The 18,967-nt window shown below is 39.7% G+C and overlaps 1 long non-coding RNA gene across 2 annotated transcripts; it reads right to left on the reverse strand.

Moving 5' to 3' along the window:
• Positions 1 to 6,895: 6,895 nt before the first annotated feature.
• LOC122464453 lies at positions 6,896 to 18,756 on the reverse strand. Of its 2 annotated transcripts, XR_006288492.1 has the most exons (5): positions 18,332 to 18,756; positions 9,324 to 9,361; positions 8,779 to 8,839; positions 8,318 to 8,435; positions 6,896 to 7,745 (listed from the first exon to the last, which is right to left on the reverse strand). It is a non-coding gene; the product is annotated as an uncharacterized LOC122464453 (long non-coding RNA). The 2 variants fall into 2 exon arrangements; XR_006288491.1 differs by lacking the exon at positions 9,324 to 9,361.
• Positions 18,757 to 18,967: the final 211 nt, after the last annotated feature.

The following is an 18,967-nucleotide window of genomic DNA, read 5'->3' on the forward strand; positions in this document are numbered from 1 at the left end:
GTGGGGGCTCGAGCCAGTTTGCATTGTGCTATTGGAATGGATCCCCTAGATATTGAACCCAGCCCTTGTTGCTGCCAACTCTGACGGGCAAAAGGGTTACATTACATTTGTTTGGCTTTTGGTAGTGATAAAGCTAATGGTAAAGGTGAGAAATAGCTGAAGAAAGGAGTAGGGGATACTCATGAAGGTGAATGAATACACAAGACTTTTTTTTATGACAAATGCAAAATGTGAAGCAGCGTTTAAGGAAGCACAGTGAAACAAGTGATGGCATAAGCTTGGAAGAGGAAACAATAAGAGTGACTGGTTAATTTTAAGGAGAATGGTGGGAACGAGTGAAGTGGAATCTTGCTGAACAGATTAAGGCACTGAAGGAAATGGAAAGGATTACAGACCAGAAAGAAGAGAAGAACTGAGCTTATTAGAAGATGATTGTCAGAGGCACTTATCCCATGCTGCACTGTCAGTTTGTCAACATGACAGGGAAAAATAGATAAGGGATGTGTTTACTTGGGGCTGTGGTTAAAAGCAATGAGAAAAGGAAAGCTGAGCCAAGGAAGGGATGTGGATTTCATCTAGTGGACCCAGTCTTGCTCCCTGAAGTCAGTGGGAGCCAGATGAGGTACATATCTACATATAAATGGCAAAAGGAAAAAGAAGGACCCGAGACTCTGAAGAAAGGTTTAAGAAACTCCTGTATGTGTTGAAAAATAGAAATAAACTGATGCCAGATTTGTTGCTGGATAAGATAAAAGGCTATTGCACTGAGCTGGATTATGGGGCTAAAATAAATAAGGGAATTATTAAGTGGGTCCGTTTGAGGTGGAGGAAGTATATTATGGGAGAAGGAGTATTCCACATATTAACTGCATCTCTATATAAGTCAGTTGCTAATACTGAGCCTTAAGTAATATTTATTAGATGATATGCATTAGTGATTGGCAAGCCTCAGAAGGTTTAGCAGTTTAGTTTGAATAGTCATCCACAAGTCCAAGGTCAATTGGGTAAAAAAAAAAGCCCCTCCACAGCAACCAGCCCTCAGGACTGTTAAAGACTCTGTACCACCTTATTCCACTTCCCCATATAAACTACACCAGATAAACTTTCCCCTTGCACTCCTTACTCACTCAATATGTTTTAGTTTAGAAAAAGGGATGAGGGTTTAAATTAGGTTTTTATATTCAAGAACTACTTTGCTTATTTCTAACTGGAATGGTGTGTCTGAAAATGCAACATATGAGCGAAAAAAGAGAGAGAAATAAGAGCAAGTTGCCAAGATTTTTGTCTTCAGTGTCCACTCTCCTCACACAGAACAATCTGCCTGAGCACTTTCAGTGATCTCAGCACTTTTAATCAGATCCCTCCCTTTTATCATCCCACTTGAGGTCCCAAACATTGACTATTCAGTTCGTCAGGAATACCTCCTGCAGGAAACAAGTCTCTCTTTCTGGTACAAATCTTAACTCTAATGGCTCTTTTCTCATATCTAATTAAGGTTTTATGTCTTCCTTTTACTATTTCCACTGCAACACACTTTCCGCCTTCTTCTATTTTCTCCCACTTAGCTTTCTTGTTTACAGGATAGTCTTTAGGGCCCCCCATACCCTTAATCTCTCTTCCCCAAATGCCAAGCAGTATACACAGAAGCCACAATTCCATACAGAAATTAGGGAATGTCCCACATATTTGGAGCCCCTTGTAGCTATCTCATCTTTGGTTATTACTTCTGAGCACAATTCACAATTCTACACCTCAGGTTGTTCTATCTGACCATATTCACTTATCTCCTGGCTCTTGCATAAATTTCTGTTGCTTGAATGCTTTAAAGGTGGAAGCAATCCTCCTCACTATAAAGTTCTCATCTCCCAGGGGCCTCAATAATTACATTTACCTCATATACAAACTTGGGTCCTAAGACTGGAATTCTTATTTTTTTTACTCCAGGCTTTCTTTGTTTTGCCTTTCCAGTATTCTTTGGCTACATACAGTAACGGCCTTTCCCTGCCACTGGAACATTGCTAATAAATGTATCTTGCTTAGGGACACAAATCTGATATCGACTCAGTTTTTACTTGGGCAAACTCCGTCTGGCTTCAGTAGTAGTTTACCTGACTGAAGCTAAATAAAAAGTGAGTAGCTCAAAATTTCATCCTTTGACTCCACCTGTGCTGAAATTGTTGTTCATGTCTTGATCTTGTGCTAGCATAGTAACTCCTCTTGTTACAGTCTAATTCCTCAAATGCTTACTTTCAGGGTTTTAATAAGTTTGTTGCCACACTGCAATCACCAAGGGAAGCAGGACCATACCACAGATGTCCTTCATTATCATCTTCAGCTTCCATTTTATCCCTGAATCCAGTTCAAAACTGTTTCATTAATTTTTAAAACTCTGTTGGCCCTCTTATTTCTCTCTCTCATCCTCCTGGCAACAAACTTCCCTTCCCAGCCACTGCACTTGTCCTCTCTATTCTCTTTCCCACATTGTCCATGGAGGAAGGTTGATTAAACTGCCCCACTTATCTGGAACCTTTAAACAAATTATTAAATGTTCATTTTGAGTCACTTCTTTTGAAGTATCATCACTAAACTTTAGTTTCTTGTTAGTTTACAGATTGTCCCATTATGCAATACAGCAAGGACGCCATGTATAACATGTTTTCTTTATTGTTTTATGGTGATCCAAATTGGTGAGCTCTTTTCTACTGAGTCCCATGTCAACAGAAACTCAGTTAGGGTAGGCGAACTGGTGTAAGCGAACTGGTGTAAGCGAACAAGATACTATATAGCTTCTCACAACAAAATTCACTCTGAGGAATAGAATTTCTCCTCTTAACATAAAGATAAATATGGCAATAATGGTTTGTTCTGTGTGTCTGGTCAGATTCCTAAATTGACAATCAGCACCTCTGTATCTGGAGCACCTCATTCCACTCAGACAGGGTCTTAAGCAGATATTACACAGTTCTCAAGCTGGTAAGTGTTTGGGCATCCTCTCCAAATTTCCAGTATGAATGAAAATATACATAATACAGTACTTCAAAGTCATCTCTGGAAGACTTTCAAAGCCCTCCCGCCTACCAGCTGGAGAGTGGCCATGTCCTTGGGTTTGCCAGGTAAGTATTTTTTAAGCTAAAAAAAAAAGAGTCCTATGGAGAAAAGGTAGCAGATGGAGATATTAAAAGAATACACTTTCCTTAAAAGAAAAGAAAGTACAGCACAGAATGTAATTTGGTTTCTATGCAAATAAAATGAACATGAAAAACAACAGCAGAAATGCAAAGAGATTCAACTTGTTTAAAAAGAAATGTAATGTAATTGGGTATAGGTACTAGTTAAATCAGGAAATGGACTGTAAATGTAGTTTTCTTTATGAGGAGATAAAGTAATTAGGAGGATGTCGAAAGGGAAGGTTATATACATCAAAATTACTGTGGTAAGAAATGTACTTTTTACAAAATCCTTCCCTTAGATGATCCTGCCCTTATTTCTGCAGGGTATGATGGGAGAGAATAGTGTTAAAGAAGCAGCATGAGCCAAAGGACCACACTGGAGGTAGCCTGCACGCACAATGGCTCAGAGTGGCGGGGAAAGGCGTGGTTGCATGCATCTTAATACTGTTGCAAAATGAAACAATGTGTTAGTGCATGCAATATATGCAGTGCTTGAGAAACTGACTAAAGCCCCAATCTTGTAAGGAGCTCTATGACAGCAGACCCCTGCACTCACACAGAGCTCCCAATGAAGTCAAGGGGTCTATGAAGGCAAAGGGGTTCATCCACACAGAGTTTCTTGCAAGATAGGGGCGTAAGTTTCTAACTGGCAAATCATGGCCTCTTGGGCCCTGGCAGATACAAAAGCAGGGCTGTTTTTCTTGTCATCAACTACTAGATTGCAATACCACTCAGCCACTGCACAGATGCACTAGAAAAGCAAGATGTTCCTTGGACAGTTTTGCCCCCTAGCAGATCTATGCAACACAGGGTAGGATTTGGTCTACACAGGGTAGAAATCTTCTCACCAGAAATGACAGAAAGTTAGTGTTTACAGAAAGTTAATGTTGATCTCTCCAGTGAGAAGAGAAAGCAAACTTGTAGCTGTGTCTGGAGATAAAAAGGGCCTATAAAAAGCTTAGCACATAAATCCTAAAGAATTTCAATTATACTTTTATAAGTAGTAGAATAAAAATTCTAGCACAACCAAAAAATGTGTATACAATTCTGGCAGTACTGTAGAACTGTGAAGATCAGCTGTGTTTTGTTAAATAACTTGTTGAACAATAAGTAGGATCAGAGGCCATTCTGGATGTTGTCCAAGGCGGGAGACCTAGCAGAACAAGTAAGATATGAGCTGATGGAATCTTAAAAATGATTAATCATAATAAATCTGATTTAAGATTGTTATAAAGATGTGTTCAGAATGGATGGCATAAAAGAGTATTGGGAGTGGTCTTTGAGGAAATATGACAAACTGATACACTCATTGAGCAAATTCCTTGTTAAGGATGCTGCAACTACAACAGGCTGTAATCTCACCAAAGTGTTCTGGCAATAATATAAAGAATTTTTGAGTGGTTTGCTATGAATAGAATGAAAATGTGAAATTATAGCTTTAATCTGTACCTTTTCAGAATGCATGATTTAACATAATTAAAAATATTAAACCCCTCATCTGTCACTGGTCTAGCCTGTTTCTCCTTCACCTCATTTCTAGTCTCTCAGAATGGCAGGTTTGTTTTTTAAACTCTCTACATTACAGTCACAGCCTATAAAAACTTACCAATTGTATATAAAACTTAAATCAATGCTGTTGACCTTCTGGCCCATGTCTTTAGCCAATAATGAGAGCATTTCAGGATTGTGTCCTTTAGGAGGAGAAATCAGTTACACAAATTGTATATGTTCTTTCTTGTTATCTTGTTTATTTACAAAGAATGTATAACAAAGTCCTGTTTCCCTGAACACAGTAGAAACAAACATCAGCAGGCAGTTTCCTTGATCAGAAATCCTCAGGTGTGTTACTTCAGTGAGTCCTGTCCCTTTCAACTCTTCTGTAGGCTTTCTGCTGGCATTTTTCTGCATCTAAAACACACAGGCTTTAAAACCAATATCCTAGCCCAAGGGCTTTTAATCAGGGAAACCCCTGATAATCTGCCTAACCTAGCTCTGGCCAGGCCATGTGGCTCAGTGCTTCAGGTGGCAGTTTCCATTTGGCTGTAGCTCTTTTGACTGCATAAAGAGGTTAATTGATCCTTCCACTGAGCCTGAAGGAGGGTGTTTGACACACTCACTGACTTTAACAAGGTCTGTGATTGTCTTTGGATCATGTACATGCCTTCCCACTCCCCTGGTGGCAACCATAAGCAGCTCTGAGCACAACAGTATGGTAAATTCATCATCTATGCATTGTGAATCCCTATAATTACCATGCAAAATACTTTGGCTACTGCTCACACTGAGGTTATCCAACTTGAAATACTTGTTTAATTATCTCAGGTAACTGGCAAGTTTTTAAGTTCCCTCACTGAATAAGATATTTTACAATTATTTTCTAATTAGAATTGAACAGTTGTGTTTATTGTTGTAGTGTGATTCTCACAAGCTAACAGGTCAGTTTGGGACAAGTTTGTATGGGAGACTTCTAAGCTGCACAGGGGTGCTGTATCAAGTTGTTAGCGGTTCAGTAAATGGCAGTTTATTGTGTGTCAGTAGTGACCCAAAGCAAAATCGTCTAGAAAGCACTTGGCTACTGGAGAGGTTCCCTTTCAAATCAAGGGTAAAACCCAGTCTGTAATAATAATGGGCCAAATCCAGAATTCCTTCCCCAACAGAATTTTTCATGAGTAAAAACTTGAGTATTTGGCCAGTGAATAATAAAACCTTTCACTTGTATGGAGGCTTTAGTCATAGAATCTCATTGAAATGAATGAGAGTACACAGGGAGTAAATACTACTCAAAATGAGTAAGAGTGGCACAGACACTAGTTAGTGCCACCTTTTTAAGGTAAGTGAACACACTCATATAGGTAGTCCCATTGAATTTAGTGGAACTAACAGAGAGAGTAAACACTCAATCACATGAGTAAGGGCTCCATAGTCTAGTCCTAAGTATTTATGGCACTCCTCATGTGTAGGATATTTAGTCCTTGTGAAATTTCATTGTGGGTAATAATTCTGCCTACTTACATTTTCCCTGAATTTTTAGTTGGAGCCTCAAGTTAAGCAGAGAAATACCCATCTCTAAGGTTTCAGGCTTAGTTACAGGGAAATTCCCTCTCCCCCCACCCCCAAATATAGCCAAAATAGAACTAAAATCATTTGTACACCACTCTTTAAACAACACAGATTTATAAACAGAGTAGCTTTTCCGTCTCTGGACTCTCCTAGGTCTGATTCAACTCCTAGCTGGCTACTGTTCCCACAAGACAAATCTTTTCTTTTTTTCAAGATTCTGAGGCTAACCATTCAGCTGCCTGTTATTACCTCAGGTTCAGAGGACAAAGCTCATGCTTTCCTGTAGCTAGCCTTAGCTCAGGAAGGACTCTCGAAAATGTGGTCCAGAACTACTGGATTTTAACCTCAAAATCACCAGGCAGTTGCACAAAAGGCTAATATCACTCTGGAGTGTACTAATGGGTTGTTGTATGACAGACACAGGAGGTAATTGTCCCACTCTACTCAGCACTTGTGAGGCCTCCGCTGTAGTTCTGTGTACAATTCTGGGCTCCCCGCTTGAAGAAAGATGTGGACAAATTGGAGAGAGTTCAGAGGAGAGTAACAAAATTGATATAAGGTTTAGAAAACCTGACTTATGAGGAAAGGTGAAAAAAAACCTGGCATGTTTAGTCTTGAGAAAAGAAGACAGAGGGGACCTGGTTGTCTTCAAATATGTAAAGGGCTGTTATAAAGAGGTTGGTGATGAGTTGTTCTCCCTGTCCACTGAAGGTAGGGCAAGAAGTAATGGGCTTAATCTGCAGCAAGGGAGATTTAGGTTAGACATCAGGAAAAAACTTTAACTGTAAGAATAGTAAAACTCTGGATTAGGGTTCCCAGGGAAGTTGTGGAATCCCCATCATTTGAAGTTTTTAAGAACAGGCTGGACAAACACTTGTCAGGGATGGTATAGGTTTACTTGGTTCTACCTTAGTACAATGGGTTGGACTTGATGACTTCTCGAGATCCCTTCCAGCCCTACAATTCTATGATTCTTTCATTCTGTGCTACTCAGTGGTTTAGTAGCACCTTCCAAGCATCTCTGAGTTAAGACACACAAACCATTTGTAGAGAGAAGGAGTGGAGTGATTTTCTTTGCTACCATAAAGGAGAGAATTTTTTTTTTAAAAAATGAAAGCTTAGGAGGTGGATTCTAGAGCACAATTCTGTAGGGGAGAGAGTACAGTCTGTATTAAATTATATGGCTGAAGAACTTCAGAAAACTTAGGACCCTGATAAAAAGCATCCATTACAAACTCATTTTTAAACTATCATGTGTGGCCCCGCTGAATTAAATAACTTTTGAGACTGCAGCCATGGTACAAAATTTTGAATGACAACCTTTAATATGAGAAATCCAGCATCTGCTATGTTCATTCATAAGGAAAACATTTCAACCCCAGATACAAAATGATCCACCTGCTGTAGTCTCTCTCCCCCAAAGTGATTGTTAATGTCTTCATCACATTTCTCTTTGTTGCAGAAAAATTAGTTATTTAGGTTTCCCCTAAAGATGCATCTCATTATTGTCTCACTCTATTCCCGTAAGGAAAGAAAGGAGAAGAAATTTCAGTACAGGTGGAAGCTGGACTTTAATTTTTCTAGAATTAAAGCTGTATTCAATGAACAGCAGTCAATAATAGTGGCTCCCTCTTCTATACATTTTCAATATATTAAGATTGCCTCTGCTTACTGAAGGTCACTCATAAAAAGATTTCTTTCTAAGTAGTTTCCTATAACAGCATTTCACTATCTATTGTTCTTTCAGAAATAAGACACAGAGTCCCCTTGGATAAATTACTGGCTGTGTCCAGTGATGAGAAAATTGAAAGGACTACACAATTCTCAAAGCAAACCCCCAGGAGCATTGAAAATGAACAGCCAAAATTGTGCTTTTCTTTCTGTACCCAAAACTCCAGGGGAGTTTGTGGTGCACAAAAAATGCAATATTAAAGCACTGTCTGTTTGCAGTTCCTTGATTTATTTGCTTTTTGAAAGATCTGAACAAAGTCATTGAGAAATAAGTGATTATCAAGGAGTTTTGTGATACGTTGTCAGGGTGTATTCTGCAGAAATGATGGATCTGATGTATAGTCAAACATACTTACAAGACAGGATTTCTTTATTGATCATCTTATTGTAGAATCTTAGTAAAATGCAATGGGGAACAGCTCTCTTGTCAAGGTGGTTTCTGCATTTGTTTTTATATAATGAATCAGGAACCTCCTAAGCAATTAAATAATAGAACAATTTCCTGTGTCATGAGAATGTCCAAAATATATTTCTCCCAGAAAAATTATGACACACGTGCTATACATTTAAAAAAGCCTAAAATTATATTTTCTGATGGGAAACACTCTTCTACTATAACCCATGCCCTGTTGGTGCTCAAATGGTCTCCTGATCCTAGAAGATCCTTCCCTGCATTGGGAACTAGGCAGACAGGGACATTGGGTCTCCCTGCTAGTTCCCCAAAACACAGAATTATTCCACTTGCCATTCCCCCAACACAGTAGAAACTCTGAAACATGTTTCCTTCTCTAACAGATACCGTGAAAGAAAATCTCACCAGAAATGTCCTCAACAGTCACAGCACTGCAGTGAACAACCACTTATGGTCAGCATACTTTCTGAACAATCAAACAAACACAAAATGCGAGTAAATAGACCTTCATTATAACTTTGACATAATTGACTCAGGTCAGCTTATAATTGGTCTGTAGGGCCATAACCTCCTTATCCCAGCAAATTTCAATTAAAATATCACTTCCTTTCTTGTAGCCGTACTTCTGCAGCTAGGGCCTACTCCAAAGCTCTCTGAAGTCAATGAGAGCCTTTGGCTTAGGGAGTTGTCAAGGTTCCTCCCCCACTCTGAACTCTAGGGTACAGATGTGGGGACCTGCATGAAAACCTCCTAAGCTTACTTTTACCAGCTTAGGTTAAAACTTCCCCAAGGTACAAATTAATTTTATCCTTTGTCCTTGGAATATCCACTGCCACCACCAAACTCTAACTGGGTTTACTGGGAAACATAGTGTGGACACGTCTCTCCCCCCAAAATCCTTCCAACCCTTGCACCCCACTTCCTGGGAAAGACTTGGTAAAAATCCTCACCAATCTGCATAGGTGACCACAGACCCAAACCCTTGGATCTGAGAACAATGAAAAAGCATTCAGTTTTCTTACAAGAAGACTTTTAATAGAAATAGAAGTAAATAGAAGTAAAGGAATCACCCCTGTAAAATCAGGATGGTAGATACCTTACAGGGTAATTAGATTCAAAACATAGAGAATCCCTCTAGGAAAAACCTTAAGTTACAAAAAAAGACACACAGACAGAAATAGTCATTCTATTCAGCACAGTTCTTTTCTCAGCCATTTAAAGAAATCATCATCTAACGCATACCTAGCTAGATTACTTACTAAAAGTTCTAAGACTCCATTCCTGTTCTATCCCCAGCAAAAGCAGCATACTGACAGACACAGACCCTTTGTTTCTCTCCCTCCTCCCAGCTTTTGAAAGTATCTTGTCTCCTCATTGGTCATTTTGGTCAGGTGCCAGCGAGGTTACCTTTAGCTTCTTAACCCTTTACAGGTGAGAGGATTTTTCCTCTGGCCAGGAGGGATTTTAAAGGGGTTCACCCTTCCCTTTATATTTATGACTGGAGTTTTGGAGGCACTTGGGAAAAGAAGGTTCAGCACGCTCAGAGCACAAAGGCATTCTAAATAATGAATACATTGATGCAGAACTTTGCTTGAGTTGCTGTGTGCATAGATTGAATACAGAAATATTACTGAACATATTTTCCATAAACTCACCCATGTACTAGCTCATTTAGGCAGTATATAGCGAGGCAGAAATAATTTCAATAGCTGGATCTGCAAATTGTGTAACTTTTCTTTGAGTGCTTTAGAAAAAGTATCAGCCTGGCAGCTAGCCTGAAGAATATTGACATGGGCTTGAACTGACCTGATTGAGCTCTTCTTACAGGATTTGTCTACAAAATGGTCCTGAAATAATGAAGACTCAATTGTGCCTTTAAATCATTGACAGTGGTCAGGGGTGGTGCAAAGGTGCACCACCTCAGCTGGAGCTCCTGGGCTTCTGGCAAGTGCTGTTTTTCTAGGAACTCAAGAGGAGCATGGCCCCTGTACCACTCTTTTAAGGATGTATGCCAGCTCCCTTAAATAGATTGTGTATGTAGGGTGTGGATGACATTAATCCACTCCTTCAGCCACAGTGGAGAGGTTAGCACTAGCGTCAGCATCTGTAGTCATGTCTCAGCCAAGCTTAGAGAGATGGCTAAAAGGAGCTGATGAGGGGTGGGGAGGTTGTGATGTGTGGCTATTCCCAATCACCCACATTCAGAGGAGGGCATGAATGTAGAGGCAGATGAATCCCTACCTCACTCCCTACCTAGCTGTTCACATCAGCTCTTAACACCTAGTAAATGATAACCGCTGCCTTGAAAAGGCTACTGTCTCAATAGAGAAGATGACAAAGGGTAGGAGAAAGGAAATATCTTCACTTTAGTGATGGGGAACTGTGTTGTAGAGAGATTGTGATTTGCCCAAGGTTTTATATAAAGCATGTGACAGAGCTAGGATTTGAACCTTGACTTCCTAAGTACCAATCAAGTGCCTTAGCCACTTTTCCTCTAACTTTTTAAACATCATGGGACAGGCCAGTGGGAACTGCATGCAGAGTTTCTCTATGGATATTACAGCCCTCTAAGAGCTATGCTATATCAAGAGAATTGAAAAATAGCACTAGCATAACCATGGATGCCACCTTAAACTATCCTTAATGTGATTTAGCTGTACCCATCTTATGACTTGAGATAAATACACATTCATTGGTGTTCTCTTCATGCTTTGGAAGACCAGATGTTTTGTTTAAATACGGATAGTTTAGACACCTGGGAACTTGTGGCGAGACAAACTGCATCTGAGTCTAGGAATTAGCAATGGGCAAGAGCCAGCCAGTAGTCAGGCGGCGAGCTGAGGCAGTTTCATATTCAAGGACATTTGGAAGCTCTGAGTAGAAACTGGGAGCTCTTAACTGCCTTTTTTCCAGCAAGAGCTTAAATGTAATTCCTGCACACAAGAACTGGCAGTTTTAAGGGGAGATCTATAGTGCAGTGCCACAGGCAAAACAATCTTTAACTGAGCTAGAAGGGAAATCTAGGATATTGCTTTGACAGTGCCAACCACCAGGATTTGGTGTTTGTAAGTAAAAATTTGCACAGATTTTAGCATTGTAACAGCAAAAACACAAAGATTGTGGTTTTTTAAAACATGTTTTTAAAACCATATTTCATCTTGTGTTTCTGAGGCAATCACAGTAAATTCCAGCTCATTCGTATGACGTTTTCTGCACAGATTGGTAAAGTTATTCAGCATTACACGGCCTAAATGACTTAGATGGCTAAGTCCTGTTTTCAAAAGTGATTTAGACACCTAGGAGCCTAAATCTCATTAAGTCAATGCACTTAGGAGCTTAAGTCACTTTTAAAAAATGAAACTTAGGGTCCTACGTCAGTTAGGTGTTGCATTGCTGAGCAGAGCACCATCTAAATCATACAGGCCCTTTAAAAATCCAGACCTTAATTTTACTATGGACTAGAACACATTGTTCCCTTTCTATTTATGTAGTTTTTAAACTTTTTATTAAGACAAGGTTACAATAAACCATTAACATATTACATCATATTACCTATTCAGGGTGGTTGGGCTAGAGCTCAAAATAGCTTTGTATGCTGATGTCTTGTGATATTTGCAGGATACAGAAGACTCCTTAACAATTATAGAACAAGTGACTCTGAAATTTGAGTGGTATCAGGCTCCAAAATAAACTACAATAAATCTGAAAATTTAGGAGTTATATTCCTGAAAGGGTCAAAACAAACCATTGTCAGCTGCATTAATTGAAATGGGTCTAGGAATCTTTAAAATATTTAGGAATAAATATTGTGGCGAAACATAAAAATCTTTTTAAGGCAAATTACCCTCCAGTGTGGAATAAAATAAAAGCTTTGAAAGAATGGAACAAATTTGAAATTTCTGGGCTAGGTTGAGTTGACTCAGTAAACATGCATGTCCTCCCGAAGTTGTTATTTTTATTTCAGTGCATCCCTATTGGTATTCCTGACATGACATTAAAAACATGGCAGGAGGAACTATGAAAATTCATGTGACAACATTAAAGTCAAAGGGTGAGTTCTAAAATTGTGTTTACGTCTACAAAGGGCTAGCTTTCCCTGATTTGGCTTATTCTTTTAAGTAGGATACATAATAATAGGTGATCAACTGGGTTAACAATAGGCCATCCAAATACTGGGTAAAACTAGAACAGGACTGGAACTCAAATATAGCTATTTATAGTAAGGTTGGGTTAAAGAAGTTTAGGTCACCAAAAATAAAAAGTCAACCATTCATCCAGACCATCTTACTTTGGACAAATATTCATAATTCCTGTTGTCGAGGCCCTCTCCCTTAGTTACCTTTCAATTTTTAAAAATGTGTTATTTTAGTCATTAATATTAATAATATTCTATTTTAGGGGCTTAGAGAAAAAGATACATTTCATCCATAATTATCTACTAACATGGTCAGTTATGACCGATCCCTTTATTAAAGTTATTTTAATTTACTTTATTAGGTAATTATCATTTATATTAATACAAAATACTATGCAGAATCAAGCTAATACACAGTTGATATAGGACTCCTAGCTTTGTATTACATGACTTTATGCATTTTAATACTTGGCTGTATTGATGTATTCACACACACACACCCCCCACATTTTATAATTAACTTAAGTAGCAAGCAGTAGAGAAGTGGACAACAGAGAATGGTCTAAAATAATGATTTTCTAACATTGCTGATGTTCACTGGCATAAACAACTGGTACAAACTGCATGAAAATAAATTATCTGTTTTGTCTCTTTTATAGCACTGACAGACTATCAATATTCACAGATTTTGCTTTACGTGCAAAACTTTTTGCACTACTCCAGTGGCTGACTCTGCTTCTGGCTAACCTACGGGCAGAACCTCTGAAACATGGAAACAGTTACACTGGATTAGTACAGTGCACATTTTCCCTCTGACATGATGGATACCACGAAAGCTTTTTTTTCCTTATCTTCATGCCAGAATCCTGTGACTGGGACAGTGTGAGAGTGTCACTTTGATACACAGGTATAAGGAGATTTCCCCCAGCCCCCTCCCCCTCCCCCCGTAGACATCTGGTTTGGCAAATATTTGTGTTGTCTAGAATAAATCTTCCTTAAAAGGTATGGGCGTTGACTATATGTAGAATGGAGCACCGGTAGTGTAACTAAAACTGTAATTTCACAAAAGGTGAATGAGGTTTCACTCTATTTAAAGCAGAACTGATGTGTTATCAAACCTTGCAACTATCTGACTCTACTTTATATTTCTTCACTTCATGAAGATACTAGACCAACTCTATGGAATGTACTGTATTAAGACAGAATGAAAACAAACTGAAAATTGCACTTGACTTACCACCTTTGAAATACATGTGGCACCACTCTAATACCTTCTTCAGTCATGGGTAGAGTTAATTTCCCATGCCTCTTTATTTGGCCCCTCTGATAAGTCTGCCAGAAAGGGTCTCCATCGTAATGATGATGCTTTAATGTGAACATCACTGCACTGGGAACAAGATTTTGGGGGAGAAGAGTAGGGAACTAGACCATGATCACACATTCAATTCAGAGTACACAGAATAGACGTAATCTCAGAATGTGATATATGCCAGCAGTGCCCCTCTGCCATGTACATTAGCCAAACCGGACAGTCTCTACGCAAAAGAATAAATGGACACAAATCTGACATCAGGAATTATAACATTCAAAACCAGTAGGAGAACACTTCAATCTCCCTGGTCACTCAATAAGACCTAAAAGTGGCAATTCAACATCAATAACAACAACAAAACTTCAAAAACAGACTCCAATGAGAAACTGCAGAACTGGAATTAATTTGCAAACTGGACATCATCAAATTAGGCCTGAATAAAGACTTGGAGTGGATGGATCATTACAAATACTAATTTTGCCCTTCTGTTACTCACACCTTCTTGTCAACTGTTTGAAATGGGCCACCCTCATTACCACTACAAAAAGTGATTTTTCCTCCCATGGTATTTGACTGTTAATTGAATTGTCTTGTTAGCACTGACCCTGCACTTGGTAAGGCAACTCCCATATTTTCATATACTGTGGATATATACACCTGCTACTGTATTTTCCACTCCATGCATCTGATGAAGTGGGTTTTAGCCCACGAAAGCTTATGCCCAAATAAATTTGTTAGTCTCTAAGGTGCCACAAGGACTCCTTGTTTTTTTTTGCTGCTATAGACTAACACGACTACCACTCTGAAACCTGTCAGAATGTTTGTTATTCACTTTCAACCTGATCCACGTGTGAACTAGTGATATAGAGGTGAAACACTCCATATCCCATTTCTTATCCCCTGAATTATCCAGCTCCCACTCCCCCAACCAGTAGAACACCTAGTAGTGTTGCTATCACTTTTCCCTCCATAGATGCAACCTTATCATGTCTTAATATGCTAATATGTCCTGGGACACAAAGTAGCAAGCTACCCAGTTTGAACCATTATCACGTTCAGATTCCCAGCCACAGAGACATTTCTGTCAGTACCCATTGTCACTGCTTCTACTTCGAACTTTATCAATGACCCTGTGCATAAGCAAGGACATATCTTGGACCTTTTGCTCTTATATGGTTTACAGCCAATGTAAACATTAAGGATATGACTTATGGGCAAACTAATAATCTCTATTATTCTTTCTGCAGAACCATCTTTGGACTCATTTAAAGTGGACAATAAAGTGCTTTATAAAATGTACAATATATGTAATTATTCCACTTATATCCTAACTGGTTCAAATTTTCTGTTTCCTAATTTCCTAGCAATTGAGGATATAAAGACTGCAGATAATGAACCAAATCCTGATCCTATTAAACTGAATGATAAATTTCTCCTTGCCATTCATGTGTAACATGATTTGGCCCTATAGGTCTGAGCATTAGTGAAGAGCATTGTACAATAAGTTATTTGGGAACAATTTCAATTGACTTACATGGATATCTTCCTCTCCAGGAACCTCCATCTGTTAGTCTTTTTGTAGATTGAGAGATACTTGGGGCAGAGACCATGCCTCCTTGTCAGCATGGAAAGCACAAAGCATGTTGTGGATCCCCAGGAGATTTGTAAAGGTACAAAGAGCCATTATGAGCCCAACTCTCATTGAATCATTGGAAATCTCACCCACCCACCCCACTAACAAATAATAAGTGACAACAAACAAGCTGTGGAGTCAGATGTGGATAACTGCTTCTCAGCTGTCAGTACTGGCAGTAAAAAAAGTCTCAGAATCATGTTTAAAGCATCATATTGTTTGGTTGTTTTTCTTAAGGGCAAGGGAGAGACCTATTGATTACTTCTCTTGTTGTACAGAAGTTGTGTTTTTCTTTAAGAAAGGTGAAGATCCAGACCATCAGAAATTCTCTATCCCTTCCTTTCTCTTGTGTGATGAGCATCTAGATGAGGTAATGGAGTCCTGTACTGAGGTTTCAGATTTTAATGCTTTCTTTTAAAGTAAGGCCAGGGAATTAGTCCAGAAATAAAAGCCTACAGTCTGTTCTCTCCATCTCAGGCCCACAAGTGTCCTTCAACCATGTGCCAGTTCTGTACTTATTTCCAAGTATTACTCACACTATTAATTTTTAAGTCTGTGCTGTCATAATTCCAAACCAAACCACTTAACCTATTGTAAGCCCACTTCTTAATAAAGGATGCATAAAAGCACGATCAACTTTTCCATTGACTATGTGTCTATTATATTGCTAAAATATTTGATTGTTTCAGATTAACAGTTGTATTGAATTTACACGTTACCATCACTCAGTCTGGTTTCAAACACACTACAACACTGATCAAGATAACAAGCAAATTTGTTTCTGCATATTGATGATGGTATGTCATTGACTTTTGTGGTACTGGGCAGAACTGTATTTGACGCAGTTAATCACATTGAGTTGTTTGCAATCATGTATTGGTTTGATAAGACCTACTGTATGACTGGCTGGTTTTGATCTGTCCCCTCTGATTGACTGCACTCTGTTGCTCCTTGTCCTATCACAGCCGGCTGTCTTGGGCCACTTTTTTGTTACTAATCTAGGTGAGCTAATGATGTTGACAAGTGTTCAGCTAGTGAGGCTCTCACATGGAAGTCTAGGTAGTTCTGATTCATTCAATCAGCCAATGGAAATTTGTCAATTCACTACACTGGGACCTGAACCAGATACTACACTGTATTGATATGTCTGATATTCACAGTAATATATACATGGTCTGAGTGCTCCCCAATTTCTAGAGGCCATGATGCTTCCTAATAGAAGTAGAAATATAAAAAAAAATTTCATGCACAGCAGTAGTCAAAAGTACAATTGCAACCCCCCACCCCACAAAATAAATTCTGTAGCTAAACGTGTACCTTCTTTAAACATGGTCTGGGGGAAGAATCAAGCGAACAGGCATTTAAATAGAATCTAAGCTTTAACACACAAGGATTGTTTAGTGACGTACGCCAATAGTGTCCTGTGGCTGGAGTCCAGCTACCCTGGATCTATTTCTCAGGTCTTTCAGCTGAAGCCAGACACTCAACACCTTGTGTTCATATGTTTCACAGTGTTGAGCACTTGTCCTCTTACCTTGCATTCTCACATTATTTCCTTCACTGCAGTACAGATATAGTTATGTCTATTTTCTGTTCGGTCTCGTTGATGGAGGTGTATTCCTCCACCTCTTGGCTACGTTAAGTACTGCTCAGGAGGATGCCCTCACTCCTGAGATGTTGTAAAGCAGCTGTGAGGATTTGAATACTGACAATACATTTTTGGTGCCCCAGCAGAAGTGGGAGGCATTCAATTTTTTTCAAGGGTGATACAAGTCTGTGGTGTGTTAAATGTGGCATAATCTCTTAAAAATGGATGGTACCAAGGGAACAAAAAAAAAACCTTGTGCCCCAGAAGAAGGGATGGAAGAAACCCAAAGGGAAAACAATTTCAGCCAATTAATATTTTACAGAAAAGAATCAAATATCATTACTAAGCTGTTTACTAAGTGTAGTATTATAATAAACAAAATGAAACGCATAGCGCATCCTAATTGAGTACAGACAGAACATTAGTAATAGAAGCAGATTTTTTTAAAATAATTTTGAGAAGCATTTAAAGGCAATAGTCACCAGTGAAGCTCATCAGGCATATATTTCATGCAAGACAAGGATTCAGTCTTGTCCTTGTCTAGTCTTGAAAAAGCACATTGGGTCAAATCTGCCTTCTGATTTATACATGTAGTGGGTCCCTCTTATAGCACTTCCTTACCAGAGACCCCATGGCAGTCTTGTGTGTGTGGAGCAACAGCCGCTCAGACTCAGCATCACTGCTGGTCTTCCACTGCTCCAGCACCTTTCAGGCAGTTGCAGATCTTGTAGAGAGGGCAAAAGGGTACCGCCCCACCAAAGGAACAAGTGTAGACTTTTTTTTTTTTAAAGGGGGTGTGTGTGTGCGTGCGCGCATGCTCACACATCTCACAGGTCTAACACAGCAGATCCCTAGTGGCTCTGGCATAGTCTTCATCGCTCCTGTGGCGCACACACAGTAATGATTTGCAATATTTGACTCAGCAGCGTGGCACGCTGATTTCAGTGAGGTGGTGGGGTGCTGGATTCACCACCCAAGCCACAGGCTGTGGTGCCTGTAGAATCCTGGAACATGTTCTGCTCTAACTGTCCCATGTCGACCCTGCTGGCTCACTCTAACAGGTACCTAGAGCACACCAGCATGGGGAAGTTAGAGCCCAGCATGTGAGAGCTCTCTACGGTCACCACAGCCCATGGCTTCCTCCAGGAGCAAAAGAACAAAACTCAGCAGTAGGAGCAGTGCAGTAGCCAGGTCCCAGAGTGATTGTCCATAAGCAGCTCAACAGTAACTCAGGGAGGAAAAACTCCAGGAAGTAGAGACCACCACAGAGCAAATGGGGGCTTGACTCACCTGCCGCATCCAACAGTCTCTGCCACTTTTGGTGCCACTACTGCCACTTGAAACAGTAGTTTGAGTCCCCACCTGCCCCAAAGCTCACCAGCCACCACTACTTCTAGGTTACAGTGACTTAGCCCTCCAGCTAGGTCACTTACAGTTCTTCTCTTGTAGGGCACTCAAAGGCCAAAAGAAGCATGAAGCAACATAAAACAAACTCTCCCCTTTCCTCTGGGAATTCTGGTCGGCGTTAGTCTTCCCCAGCCCTAGCCAACCTTATGATCCAGAATGAGAGCTCCTGCACACACACACACACTCTCTCTCTCTCTCTCTCTCTCTCCCCACCAGAGGTTTTCTTTTGAAGCCCTTCCCTGAAAGCCTGCCTCATGCTCCAGCTGTCACAATTTGGGCTAATTGGGCCTTCAGTAGCCTATTAATCCCTTCCTGCCTGGTGTACTCCATTACCTTTCATTACTATTGTAGTATAATAATGCCTTTAGTTTCCCCTGACGTGTGAGCTGTCATGGACGCTCTGTGTAATTGAATTTTTTTCCAGGCACCACTGTATAGTAACTGATTAGCTAAGAAATTTCCCCCAAACATTTTTTATTACATGCACATTTATGGACGAGGTCACAAATCATTCATGAT

Source organism: Chelonia mydas, chromosome 2, assembly GCF_015237465.2.
Source record: "Chelonia mydas isolate rCheMyd1 chromosome 2, rCheMyd1.pri.v2, whole genome shotgun sequence".
Lineage (NCBI taxonomy): Eukaryota > Metazoa > Chordata > Testudines > Cheloniidae > Chelonia > Chelonia mydas.